At 37.5% G+C, this 13,372-nt stretch overlaps 1 protein-coding gene across 13 annotated transcripts in view; it reads left to right on the top strand.

Moving 5' to 3' along the window:
- The window catches only part of CHRM3 (cholinergic receptor muscarinic 3), a 534,793-nt gene that overhangs the window by 134,242 nt on the left and 387,179 nt on the right, over positions 1–13,372 (top strand). For all 13 annotated transcript variants that reach the window (XR_014249071.1, XR_014249072.1, XR_014249073.1 and 10 more), the window contains exon 2: positions 9,073–9,181. The gene's annotated coding sequence lies outside the window, so the exon portion shown is untranslated. The remainder of the gene's footprint in view (positions 1–9,072; positions 9,182–13,372) is intronic.

Here is a 13,372-nt window from a genome sequence, read left to right as displayed (position 1 = left end):
CTAAGATGAATTTTTCTTACAAGATATGTAGGAGTTCACTCTACCTGATAAAGTTTAACGTTAAGATCCTAAAAAAAAAAAAAAGCAAAGTGTAATGAAAACTGGGAGTTTAAGTATGAAAGTAATCAGGAATATACTGGAAAAATGTAAGAGAAAGGATTGCCTGGTAGTTTAATATAATTTTGCTATAAATGTATGCAGAATCACCTCTAACGAAATGAGAACAAAAAAGATTCAAGCAGATTCAGCTGAAATATTATTTATGTCTTTTAAATTTTCACTCTATTAGTTGCCTGAAACAAAAGATTTATTTTTGCAAAATGCCCCCTTAATTAAAGCCTTAAATAATAATATATTTGGGAACATTTTCATTCTCCTTTAGGGGGAAAAAAGGCCAAATCACTCTGTTTTTAGAAAAGAAAAGCATTCTATTCTTCCTATTCCTCAATTTTTATGTGAATATGATAATAAAACATACTGAATAAAACCTCCATAATTAAGCTCAGTCTTCCACGATGGTAAACTACATTAGCATTGAGGCTTATCTGCCTGCCACCTCCATTGCCCCATTGAGTATAGGCTGACTTGGCAGTTCTGGCTGGTTGTCCCCTGCTTCTCTCCCTCACCATTACGTGAGTGTCAGAATGGAAATGTTCATTAGAGAACACACACACTGATATACACTTCTACATCCTTAATTTTCAAAGCATTTTCACGTGTTTATTAACTTATTTTATCCCATTTCATAGATTGGGAAGTGAATCCCTGGCTAGATTACTATCACATAACAACATCATCCTGATGCCAGAATTAGCTGCCACCTCTCACCTCCAGAAGTCTACCTATTATTTCTGATTCCAGGAACATTCTCTGTGACAGAAGATAAAGAAATTATTGTATGGTGGAAAGTGAATGAAATTTGGCAAAATTCAACCTAAGTTTGAATCATCAGTTTCTTAATCCGTTAAATGAGGCTAATATATATTTTCAAGGTTGTGATAAGGATTAAATGATACAGTCCATATTTGGAACAGCTAGCATTTTACCTAGTTCGTGGGAGAACATGACTAAATGATACAGAATAATAAAAATAATAACCTGTGCTGTAGTAAAGCTGTCATTGATTGAAGGGTGTAATACCACTGCTAGGAGCTGCTAAACTTCAGTGAAGACTTACTTAGAAGATGCTGTCTTTCTTATAAGAATGCTCATCCATCCAAAGATATTCCACTACCTGCCGGGCACTGTGCTACATGCTGTAGACACCGCAGTGAGCGAGTTTCTGCTCTCATGCAGCTTACATTCTAGGTGGGTCTTTAACATTTGCGGCCTGGGCTGCTTTTACAACTTTCTTCCACCCAATGATTATACTTTTATCAGAACCTGAGCAGTAGAATTAATTCAGCACCAAATCTTTGTTGAGGGAAAGAAGATAGATTAAAACTTGGGAGAAAACGTTCCCAATTGGGAGAAATCTTTCTGTTAGTTAATATTGGTATTATGCACTCAGCATATCTGGGGCAAAAAGATCTCAATCTATCTGTCTCTTCTCTCCTAAAAGGGAAGTTCATCATGTTGCCGTCAGATTACCAACTTTCAGTGGAGCCCCAGTCACCAGGTCTTACTTAAGAGACCTTTCTTTCCTATCTAGTATATTTTAAGTCCTTTGCATTTCTTTTTTTTCCCCTTAGGCCCTGTGTTTCTAGAACCCCAGACCCACATTGAGTGTGGGATCTACCTTGTGAAAACACTTTCACACTCTTGTCAGCAAATTCTTCAGGCTCCTTGTGTTGCCCTTGGGTTTTGCTTAGGCCTAACAATCCTGTCCTATTGGGAAGATATTTTTCCCCCTCATCCCTACATTTGTTTTTTTGTTTGGGAATCTCAGCAGATTTCCTGGCCTGGACCTGCTGTTGGTACTTCTGGAGCTTGTTCCCTAGAATCAAGGAGTCAGCCTCATGGAGGTCAGTGGCTTTTGAGGGCAGGGCCGTCGGTTAGGCCGGAGTAAAGGCAAGAGCTGTGAAAGAGGCTGTCAACCGGGCCTTTGGGTACAGGCTGTTGCAGCTTGACCTTGAACCAGAGGGGTGCAGCCTCACCTGGAATCGCTGATGAGGCTGAGGCAGATTAGGTATCTTGAACAGCATGCACTGTTTTCAAGCTGCAAGCCTGCCACATGTATGGGAAAGCATACTTTAGACTTCAGCAATGCATGCTAGTTCCAAGCCTATGAGGCGTCTTAAGTTTGTTGCTCCCGACTCCATTCTGTATTTGGAGTCCAGGAGGCAGGAATGACATTTGGTTTAGGGTTATGTGACTATCCTCCTGGTGTCAAGTTTCCTTTCGTTGGATGAATTACCTAAATTCTAACCTTGGCTTTGGTTTTCCAGTTCCCAAAATGTCCAGAGGAGAATGTGGTTTGACTACTCCCCATTCTATCTCAGTAATTTATTTCTAGCTGAATAATTTATTTCCAGTTCTAGCTGGAGGACATGGTTACTAGCATTCTCTTGGCTTAAAGGCATTCTCCTCCTATGGCAAACAGTCTCTACTGGGATGGAGAACATAGCTTCAAGATTAATACTCATGAGCTGTGACTGAGGAAGAAGGGAAACTTTGTGAAGAGTGCATTCTATAAAGGTATTGCTGAGCATTAACACTTGCCTTAGCTCTTACTTCATGCATTCTAAATGATACCTTTGTAATAACAATTTGATTATGCTAGTTTCAGAGTTAAACTAAGCACTTTTGAGTATATGTATACATTCTGGGATTTTAAAATTTAGATTTACAGAAAGTCAAATGTTAAAATGCCAAAAACATAAATAATTCCTCCTTTAAATATTTTTGGCAATTTTATATGCATTGGATGTTGAAATTCTATTATTATAAAGTGATAAAAAGTCCAGAGTTAATTACAGTAAACAATTATTCACATAAAAAAAAAAAGAAAAGAGTGCATTCTACCAACTGGCTTAGAGTTTACTGGTGGGGCTGCCAGCCCGTGTTCTTATGTCCATCGGGAAGTTGGAGGCTTATGGAATTCAGCAGATAACTGCCAAGAAGGTCAGTAATCTTAATGGTTAGCCTCACTGTATAAATGCATAGCTTAAGAACAATCTGTGCATATACACATATGGTAGAGGAGTTCCTATCCAACTTTATCGTGCCCCCTACTTTATCGTGCCCCCTACTTTAGGATTATTGCTTGTTCTTTGTTTCTTAATAATATCCTTGATATCAATTTGTAAGTAACCTAAAACGTACTTTCTCTAATATATAAGCGGGAAGGCCCTCTTTTTATCCTTATTTAAAATGATACTTCCCTTGCTTAAATATAGAGGTTAGAGGAGACTTGGGCTAAGAGACAGCTGTATGAAATGATGCATCTGAAGTACTGAATGCGAAAGCCACACTTGTGCCATCTTAAGTGATGAAGTTGTCCTCTTTCTGCCCTGAGCACACAGTATCCTATTGCCCTGTTTACTTGTAGTCTTTCTCACTTAGTCAAGAGAGATCTGAAATATTAGTACTAAGGAACGCTTACCGCATTTGTCTTTAACTCTGCTGTGGGATTAAAGGAAGTGCAATCACTTCCAAAGACTAAATAGCATTTGTGAAATATTTTAACTCCAAAACATACCCAAGGCATCTCTATACCCAAGATACTAGGAAGCCCTCAACTTTTTGAAAATCATCATATCCACTTGAGCTAACTGTGATTTCTGAATCATAAATCATTTCATTTCAAGACAAAACTAGGAAAGTATCCAAAGACATTCACGAAGATAACCATCTAAAAGTCCAGGCTGGTAATGTGAAAGGAGAAAACCCCAACCTGAATATTTTCTGTGCTTTTTTGGCTGTCTTCCTTCATACTGTGCTTCCAGGAAACCAAGGCCTTTTTAGGTTTCAGAATCAAGAGTGCACGGGCTTCTCAAGTACTTGAAAGTAATTATGCATTCTAGCAGACAGCTTAGGAGAAGTTGTAAGGGTGCCATTTCCATCTCAATGTAAATGCATATTTTGCCTCTGTGGATGTATTCTGGTAGAAAGCGTCCTCATTCCAATAGTGGGTCCTATGAGGTCTTAAGGTAATAATTAAGCTTGCTTTTCTGTCTTTGTTTTTTCTTTTCTTTCATTTCTTAGATTTCAAAGGTGACTTTTAAGTTTGCTTTTCTTGGGTTCCATCTCTGATATTCCTAGCATATTTCAGGTGGCCGAGGTAGTCATAGACTGCTACTTTTGTTGCAGTTTGGTAAAGAAATACCCCTTTAACTACCCTGCCTGTTTAGATATCTGTTGGTCTAGTAACAATTGTCTGTCTTTGTTTTCGTCATCCATAAGTTAACTGGTACATTGACCCTATTGTCCCTCCTAACATTACGGTTCAGAAATTACTTTCATTTGTTCCCAAACTTATCTGTTGCTGTTATTTGAGAATGTTTAAGTGAATAGCTCTCTGATATGGAATTGTGTTTTGAAGGATAACTTAATTCAGCTCCCAGATTCCACCACCCCAACTAACATTCCTAATTCCTTAGATGCTCAGGGTCTGTGATGTTCTGCTAAATTCTGCATTTGCAAAGAGTTCTATTCCCAGGAACCTTTCTTTTACTAATAGAAGAATTAGATTGAATCAGATTTGATTCCTACATTTGCTCACTCACTGGCTATTTGGCTGTGAAATTCACTTGATAAGAACTGCAGCTTTTTAAAAGACGGATAGTAATCGCAATTCTGGAAGACACTGAAAAGAAAACAGATACGCGTGTAAAGCCCCCATCAAAGTGTTGTGCACACGGGAAGGCACATAAGTAACACTGATTATGATGATGCTCCTGCTAAATAAGGACAGGTAGAAAGAAGAGGAAAAGGAAGAGAAGCGAGGGATGGGGAGAAGCAGAAGAGAAAAAAGAAAGGGAAGGGCAGGAGCATGTAGTGGCTAAAATAATCAAATTGTACCATTTGGGGAGGGCTTTCTCTTTCTTTCATTTACATAGTTCTCAACTTCAGTGCAATTACAAAGCATGATGAGAGACTCGGAAAAGTTTTTTTTCCTCTTTTTTTTTTTTTTTTTTTTTAAAGGAGAAGCCAATAGAAACTGCTTCCCACTTTCTCTGTGTTGGCTTTGCCCTAACTTTTGACCTTCTTTCTGCATTAGCTCACCTCCCCAGCGCCACTCCATCTGACAGTTTAACCACTTCTGTACCATCGTGACAGCACTGATTTCATAAGAGAGCCCTTTATCCACAGCCTGTCTAATGGTTGTTTCAAGCCAGTTAGATAACGTTGGAGTTTGATTTAAAATTTAAATAGAGTGGGAGGCCGCTGTCTCTGTTTTGTAAACTACATATGAAAAATAATCCACTGATTTTTGTCTAGTTAATTTAACTGTCCTTTAGTTAAAATTAAGAGAGAAGAGCGACTGGAACACGAGGAGAGCAAATGTAGACTAAACATAGAAGTTAATTTTCAGTGCAACTATTCTTTAAACTCTAATAGCCAATAAACGTAAACATGAAGTGACAGTTGCCTCATTACAAATGTAAACACACATATAAACCTGCCCGGTCGCAATTTAAAACAGACTTAGAGATATACCTCCTACTTTGCTTATGCCTGAGCCTTTTTCACCAAGGCTGTCATTCTTTTTGGTTTATTATTTTCTACCTTACCACTGTGGCTATTAAATACAGTTACTAAAATAGTTAAGCCTGGTGAAAAATAATTTTAGAGTCAACGAAGAAAGAAAAACTGCTCTTCAAATAGTCTTCAAGTTATGGAAAACCTAGCTAAAATGTGTATTTTCATCCAGAATATCACTCTTTGCCTCAGACCTAACCATTAGTTTGCTCAAACCATGGATAAATCAGGCATGAAACCCTTGACATAATCATTGTAGGGAAGAGAAGCCACCCACTCACACAGGAGGAGATGCTTCTGATTCCTAGATGAGTAGGTTTCATAGCTATGCAATCAAGGTCACTTTCCTGCGCCTTCACTGATAAAAGGTGCTTTTGATCAAACAGAATTCTTTGAATTTTTTGTACCTTTGTTCTCTTATAATGCGATGAGAATAAAAGAACACTCTTTGCTTCGGGAGTGGGTGACACTGATTAGAACTGCCTTCAGAGGAAAGTCTGAAACTAAAACGAGCAGTGAGCTGGATAGCCTCTGGTGGGGTTAGTTTTCAGATAGCTGTCTGAGCACAAATCCACACGTTTTTGAGTCTCAACTGTTGCTCTTGTCAAATATTCTTACCCTTTTTTGGATAATAACTTTTGACACTATTCTTTTTGAGGTTCTGCTGAAATAGCTCTCTCTTTTTCTCATATATATGTGTGTGTTATATGTATCACATATATATGATATATACATATAAAACCTTTGTGTATAGGAGTTAACATCATCATATGTTGATTGCTTATGCTAATTGGGAAATATTAAAGTAAACTATGTCTGCTTTAACTAGAATAGATGGTTTAAATGACTCCATTTCAAAGAAAACTTCAGTCATTCTTATTTTTTAAATCAGCGCCTAAATGTTTCCATTCCTAACAGCAAAATAAATAAATGGACAAACAAACAGCTCTTTACTGAAACAATAGTAATATATTATCTTGCTCAGAGAAAAAAATGAGCTTTCAAATGTGGAGACGGCCTAGAATGTTATCACCACTTTTAGAAATGTATATACATTATCTGTTTTTTTAAACATAAATTTGAACTCAAGCAAATTTGCACTTTCTCAAATAAATTGATGAACTGCAAATAAGTTACCTATGATCACACAATTTTATTATATGTATCACACTGTCTTCTAATCTTTGTTAAGCTACCCTATGTGAAACTGCCTGTAATTTTAATGAATCTATATGTAATATTTTGTATTCTGCATTTATGTACATATTTCCTTATATCAGCATAACTTTCATACTTATTATAGCAATAAAGCATCATATACTTTTAACAATGTAAAAAATATGCCCTTCTATGGGATAGGATAGATGGAGTGTCTTTTACCTGCTTAGGGTTTCTCTGTTTGCTCTTGTAAGAAGCCCTACAAAAGAAAAAAAAAACTGGTTATCTAAGTTATCTGCCTTTCTTGAGGCTGGCACATATGGGAAGAGAATCAGAGCCCTGGAGATTTGATTTCCTTCATGTGAACTTCATTCTGCCATATTGAAAAATGACATCCTGGTAGCCAGATTTCTGCATCCATCCTCATTGGCCCAGCCTGTGTGCCAGATTGAGTATGGCTGAATTTACCTTCCTTTCTGGTGCTTCCTCCAGGGAAGAACCCCACTGCCCCCAGAAAAAGTCCTGCTATATTCGTAATATTGCGTTGTCCATGGGTCTATGTAGGGAAGTGGATTCCCACCTCCTGCTTCCAATCTACCCTAAAGCAGCCCCTTTCTCTAGTATCATCCCCTCCAAATTGAGAACTAACAATTTTCTAGACCAGAAATCAGCCAATGATTTCTGTAAAGGATCAAATAGTAAATATATTTTAGACTTTGCAAGTCATACTATTTTTTTCACAACCTCTCAACTCTACTGTTGTAGCATGAGAGTAACCAGAGACAATATGTACATGAGTGGTTGTGGCTGTATTCTCATAAAACTTTCTTTATAGACTATGACATTTGAATTTCAAATAATTTACACTTATATGATTCTTTTAACTTCCTCCAACGATTTAAAAGTGCAAAAACCATTCTTAGCTCACGGGCTACCCCAAAACAGGCAGCAGGCTATGGTTTGCCAGCCCCTGCTATACATAGGCAGGGTGCTGAGACGCTGTTCGTCTGCAGGGTAAATTAGGGTCTGACCATCAGAGTCTCCAGTCTGGCTGCTTCTCTACAGCATCTCCAATCCAAAGCAGCACTTCTTAGTTTCCTGTGATCATGAAGTTTCTACCTGGAGTCTTTAGTCATTTCAGTTTTCTCCTCTGTTAGGATCTGACCACAGGAAAGGTGATTAGGTTTTGTTAGCCAGCTGATGTCTGACCTAGAAGTGAAAGGTGGATTTTTTTTTTTCTCCCTCTCTGGAAAATTTTTGTTATTTTACCTTTTGCTGTTCTTCACAAACCTCTCCAACTGAACTAAATTAAACTGACTACTGACTAGTTTGTAATTCTTTGAATGATTATATTTGAACTTCATTCACATGATTTTTAGATGATTCTTCCTACTTTTTCCTGAGATTGTGTTGCAAACAGGAAGACAAGTTTGGCAAGTAAATGAAAGGACTGACAAAGCGAAAAGTGTGACTTGAGACAAAAGATATATGCCAATTCCTACTTTTGTTGTTGCTGTTCTTCATTTATTTACTCAGCAAATATTAGTGTGTGTCAGGTTCTGTATCCCAAAACAAGATCTCACTTTACATTTTGACATACAAAAATGAGTAGAATACAGTGCTTGTCTTGTAGGGAGCTACAGGGGAAAGAAAGATACGTCTTTATATAATCCTCTTGGTATCTGTTATTCATATCGTAATTTACACGGAGCACAAGTAAGCATAGGAAAAAGTGTGTGCTTGGCACACTGCACATGATATGGAGGAGAAGCGTAAACTATAGAATAGGGACTTGGACCAACTGCCCTGCTCCTCTAAGCCCTGAATGTTGTAAAGTGAGGAGATTACCTACATTGCAGTTTTGTTGTCAAGACTAAATGAAATTTCATACACAGATGTGCTATAAATGCTCAGCACATAGCCCCGCCCCCCAAAAAATTTACATCAGAGTATGTTAATTTTTTTGCTTTGGTTTGTTATTGATAAGTTTATAGCCTCCAGTAACGTGATACCAGTTTATTACTAAATTTATTACTTCCTAATTGCTACATAATCACTAAATTTATTACTTCTTTACTGACTGCACCGTGTGTTTCCACTGCTATACTACTCATAATATAGAAAACAGAGGTGTTTAAATTAAAGCCCTTTCATTGGCTTGCTTGTCAGACTTTTTTTTTTTTTTTTAATGCTGCAGGTTGGAAAGATGCTCTCGTACAAATGGTATGAAATGGTATTTATTGACTGTCATCTCTTTGTGTGCCTGTTTAGGTCTGAACAGTGATGGCGCTGATTTCAGTTATGAGTTGCTCAGTGGACTGTGGATTGACTGAACTGTACCCATTCCCATCATGATGTACACCACCGAGACTCCTCACTAGTAAGTATTCTCTATTCAGTATCATTTACGTGGTTATATATTGAGATCTTCAACACAGTGTGCACTTACCTTGCAAGAAGTGTACAAAATACTTGCGTTTGTTTTGCTGTTATGAAATCGGCTAGACTTAGTCTATGTACCAACCAACTGCAAAAGGAAAAAATAGGTTTAGATGTATCTATTATGTATATGTGTGCATATTGATATGGTAATATAGATGTATCTAAATAGGCAGAGTTTAGAAGTGTAGAATTTTGCCTCTCTTTTAACTGAATAGAAAAAGTCAATGGAAAGTTTCATTGTCTTTTGATTCTTTAATATCATATAAATCAGTGTAAGCCTGAAAATTTTACTTAGTTTAATATTGTGAAACAGTTCAATTTTATTGCAGTTTTATCTAACAGGGTATCTAATATACTTTCACTTACACAAGTATCATACGGGTAATTGACATAGGTTGTTTATGGTGTCGTTGAAAGGAAATTCTACTCAATTCCCTTAATTTTAGTTCCAGCTCCAACATTTATCGTCTGGCTAGTCCCTTAAATCTCTAGGGCTCAGTTTCTTCATCTGCAAAATGAGAGGAAGAATTTCTGCTTTACCTAATTCACAAGATTAATTTAAAGGACAAATAAGATAATGAATGTGAAATTATTAACAGTAAAACCCCATAAAAATATATATCATCTGTGGCTGACTATTATTACAAGTAGGGAGCTGGAAAAAAGTTGTGACCACAATGTTCTTTCTAAATTGATTAATAGAGTCTAATATTTTATTTGTTATTCACCTAAGAAATAAATGATAAAATTATACTTAACGTTAACTCATGACCCCAATTATATTTTGTATTTCAGAAAGTTATGTTTAAATGAAATATGAAAAAACACATGTTTCTCACACACACTGCACACACAAATCCCCACCAACCATAATAATTAGGTTTCTACTTCTGATCTCCAGGATGTTTACTCTATTATAGTTTATTTTTAGGTGTTTTATTCTTGGAGGAGACAAGATACACTAGATTCTTATTATGTATCATTTAATTTCAGGATCCTAAGGGAGCAACATAGAAATTCGATCAGATATTACTCCTTCAGTTTAATGTATTAATTATTTTGTTTACTGAAATCTCTTTAACACTTCATCTGACCATTCTCTTTAGCCAACAGAATACAGCTAGCCTGTTTAAAATAAAAGACTGTAAATGAAAATCTTGGCAACTATATTTAGTAATATTGAGAAAGACTTTTCCACTAAAATTAAACAAATTATTATGTAACCGAGTCAGTGCAATAAAACTGGTTTGGAAATTCTTTTCCAGAAATTAGTTATGATTACCATTGACGAGGCAATGGTTTATTACACAAATAAAATTTTTACATATAAGTGAAACAAAAATCTTAATAATAGGTAACATACATTCACTTGCTGATATTGTAGCGTAGTCAGTAAGTATGGTGGCGGGGTCAGGGGTGGGGCGGGGAGTGGTAGAGTCAGATTGCTTGGGGTTACAACCCAATTTCATCATTTTCCTGCTTTGCAGTGTTGGACAAGTCACTTAACCTCTCTGTGCCTTAGTTTGCTCATCTGTAAAATGGGTCTAATAATAAGAGTATTTATCTCATAGGGTTGTTGTGTGAATTACATGAGTTAATGTGGTCAAGCACTTAGGAGCACTGTTTGACACTTAGTAAGTAACCAATCAGCATTAGTGATTATTATTCACTGGATGAGCATGGGATTATGGTGCTGACTATAGATTTTGGAATCAGAAAGTCCTAGGTTCAAAACCATTTATGAATTAATGGTGAAATCTAAAGTAGTTACTGAACTTTTTGAAGTCTCGGTTTATGAGAAATAAAATGGAAATAATTAAAATATACCCCATAATGCTTTTGTTAGGCTGGTTGAACACAGCATCTGGCAAGAAAGGGTAGCTATCACCTTCATTGGGAATTGTGAAGGTACAATTGCAAATTACTATGTAATGCAATTATAAAGTAATGTAAATGAGAGATTCTCTGATTCTGTAAGTGTCTTTGCAATATGTTGTATTTAGGGGACTTCTAGAAATGTGTTCAATTATAGGATTTGCTTTGTTAGGTCCAGAATTTCAAACAAGACAGACAATAATTTAAATCAAATTACAGGTACAAACATAACAAATACGGCATCCTGATTTAAAAAATAAAGGTGACAAAAACCCATTGGCCTTTTTTCGGCCTAACAGAGAACATCAGCTCATTATTTAACTTGTTAGGAAGATTGGGCTGTTACCACATTGAAAATGACTTTCTGGAAAGAAAGGGAAGAAAGAAGAAAGGAGGTGGAAATGTAGAATATGTGTCACAAAACAATGGAGAGGGAGGGTTTGAACTTCCACTTGCATAACCCTATGCTCTAGGACAGACTCTATACTTGTTCTTGTTATGAAGAAATTTAAAGTATTGTCTTTTGGGGTTTGCATTGGACAAAATTCGGTGGTTGGAATGGGTGGCATTTTTCGCATGCGTCATGATTTGTTTCCAAGGTGGAAAATACTGATAAGCTGGGGCCATACTCCAAGAGTGGATTGCCTGGCTGCCACGTATCAGTCAGAACAGAAAGCTCAGTCTCTTTCTCTCACGTGGTCATTATAAACCATCGGAAACAGTGGCGGTGTTGGGTCTAGTCCATCTCTGTATCCATCGAAATCAGCAGCCAGAGAGTCTTTTGCATGTAAATGGAATGTGACTCGTCTGTAACTCAGATTATAGCATTATTGAATGCTTCTGTGTGCACACTCCCTTTTATTCCTGTTGCTTATTTCTGCAATACCTTTAGCCTTTATAGAGTTTGTGCCTGACATGGAAAAGCATGTTTCTGGAGGAGGCTTTTGAGAAGTAAAGGTTTTGGAGGTGGATTCCTGGGGGTAGGAGCCCACAAACCATGGATGTGGTGTTAGGCTGGACTGCTGCTTGGCTGACCCTGCTTGGGGCCCTGGGTGAGAGATGAGCATGGTGCTTATTCTGTCCTGCTTCTCCTGGGCCCCGCCTCATTCCGTGCTTGCAGTCCTTTAATGTGGCCAGCGTTCACATTTTGACCTCTCATATTAGGATTTAGGATGTAATAAAATGAAAAAGCACGGTCATGATGACCGTGACACAGTCCTACTGGACAGATAGATGCTTATGTGTCCTTATTTCCGTGACCATTATAGATTTGTGAAGTTAATCTTAAAAATTGTTCGTGACTTTAGATGTCTCCTTCTAAAGGAGTCTGACTTAGATGTCAGTCTAGTACTTCATAAAACAATATCTCTAAAAAGTAGAGAGAAGTACCAGAGTTTGGAGGAGACCTCGGGTATTCAGAACTGAATACCTGTAATTTGGAGATAGATTTAGATGAAGTGTTTCTCAGTGGGACTTTAACAACAGGCAGACTTTGTCAGGCTATAAGTCTAAGCGTATCATCATCATGATAAAGGGAACAGTTTAAGCCTCCGACTCACAATTGTGAATGAGCAGGAGGTATTCGAGGACAAGCAGACGATGAGCCCATTAAAGTTGAATGTCTGCTGCAGAGTCACCAGAAGTGGAATCAGATGAGTTGTGAGTGCCCTGGGGGGGCTTTATGTGGCCCCCTCTCATTTGCCTGCTGCAGATCCCCTCCACCTGTTTGCTGACCACCTGTTTGTTGGCCAAGCCCTACCTAGAAGCACCCCAGCCTTACCTGTGTGACACCACAAGCCTCCTAGCGTTTGCAGATACTGCCCATCAAACTCTGATTCTTCCTTCCAAACTCATTTTACCTGCTCTGCCACCTATGAAAACTTCCTTAATCCTCCTCTTAAAATTGACTGTTGCCTCCTTTTCTTTAACCTCTGTACTGTATACATGCCTCTTTGATAGAACACATACACTTCTTTTGCAATAATTGGTTGACATTTCTGTCTTTGTCTCTTTGGGCTGCTAAAACAGTGCCATTAACTGAGTAGCTTATAAACAACAGAAATTTAATCACAATTCTAGAAACTGGGAAATCCAAGATTAAGTCACTGGCAGATTTTATGTATGGTAAGGACCTGTTTCCTAGAAAGCCATCTTTTTGCTGTGTCCTCACCTGGTGGAAGTGACAAAGGTGCTTTCTTGAGCCTCTTTTATGTTTCATAAGGGCACTAATCCCATTCATGAGAGCTCTGCACTC

The sequence above is a fragment of the Balaenoptera borealis genome (genome assembly GCF_965194805.1).
Source record: "Balaenoptera borealis genome assembly, chromosome: 10".
NCBI lineage: Eukaryota > Metazoa > Chordata > Mammalia > Artiodactyla > Balaenopteridae > Balaenoptera > Balaenoptera borealis.
This window is presented reverse-complemented; position numbering and strand designations above follow the sequence as displayed.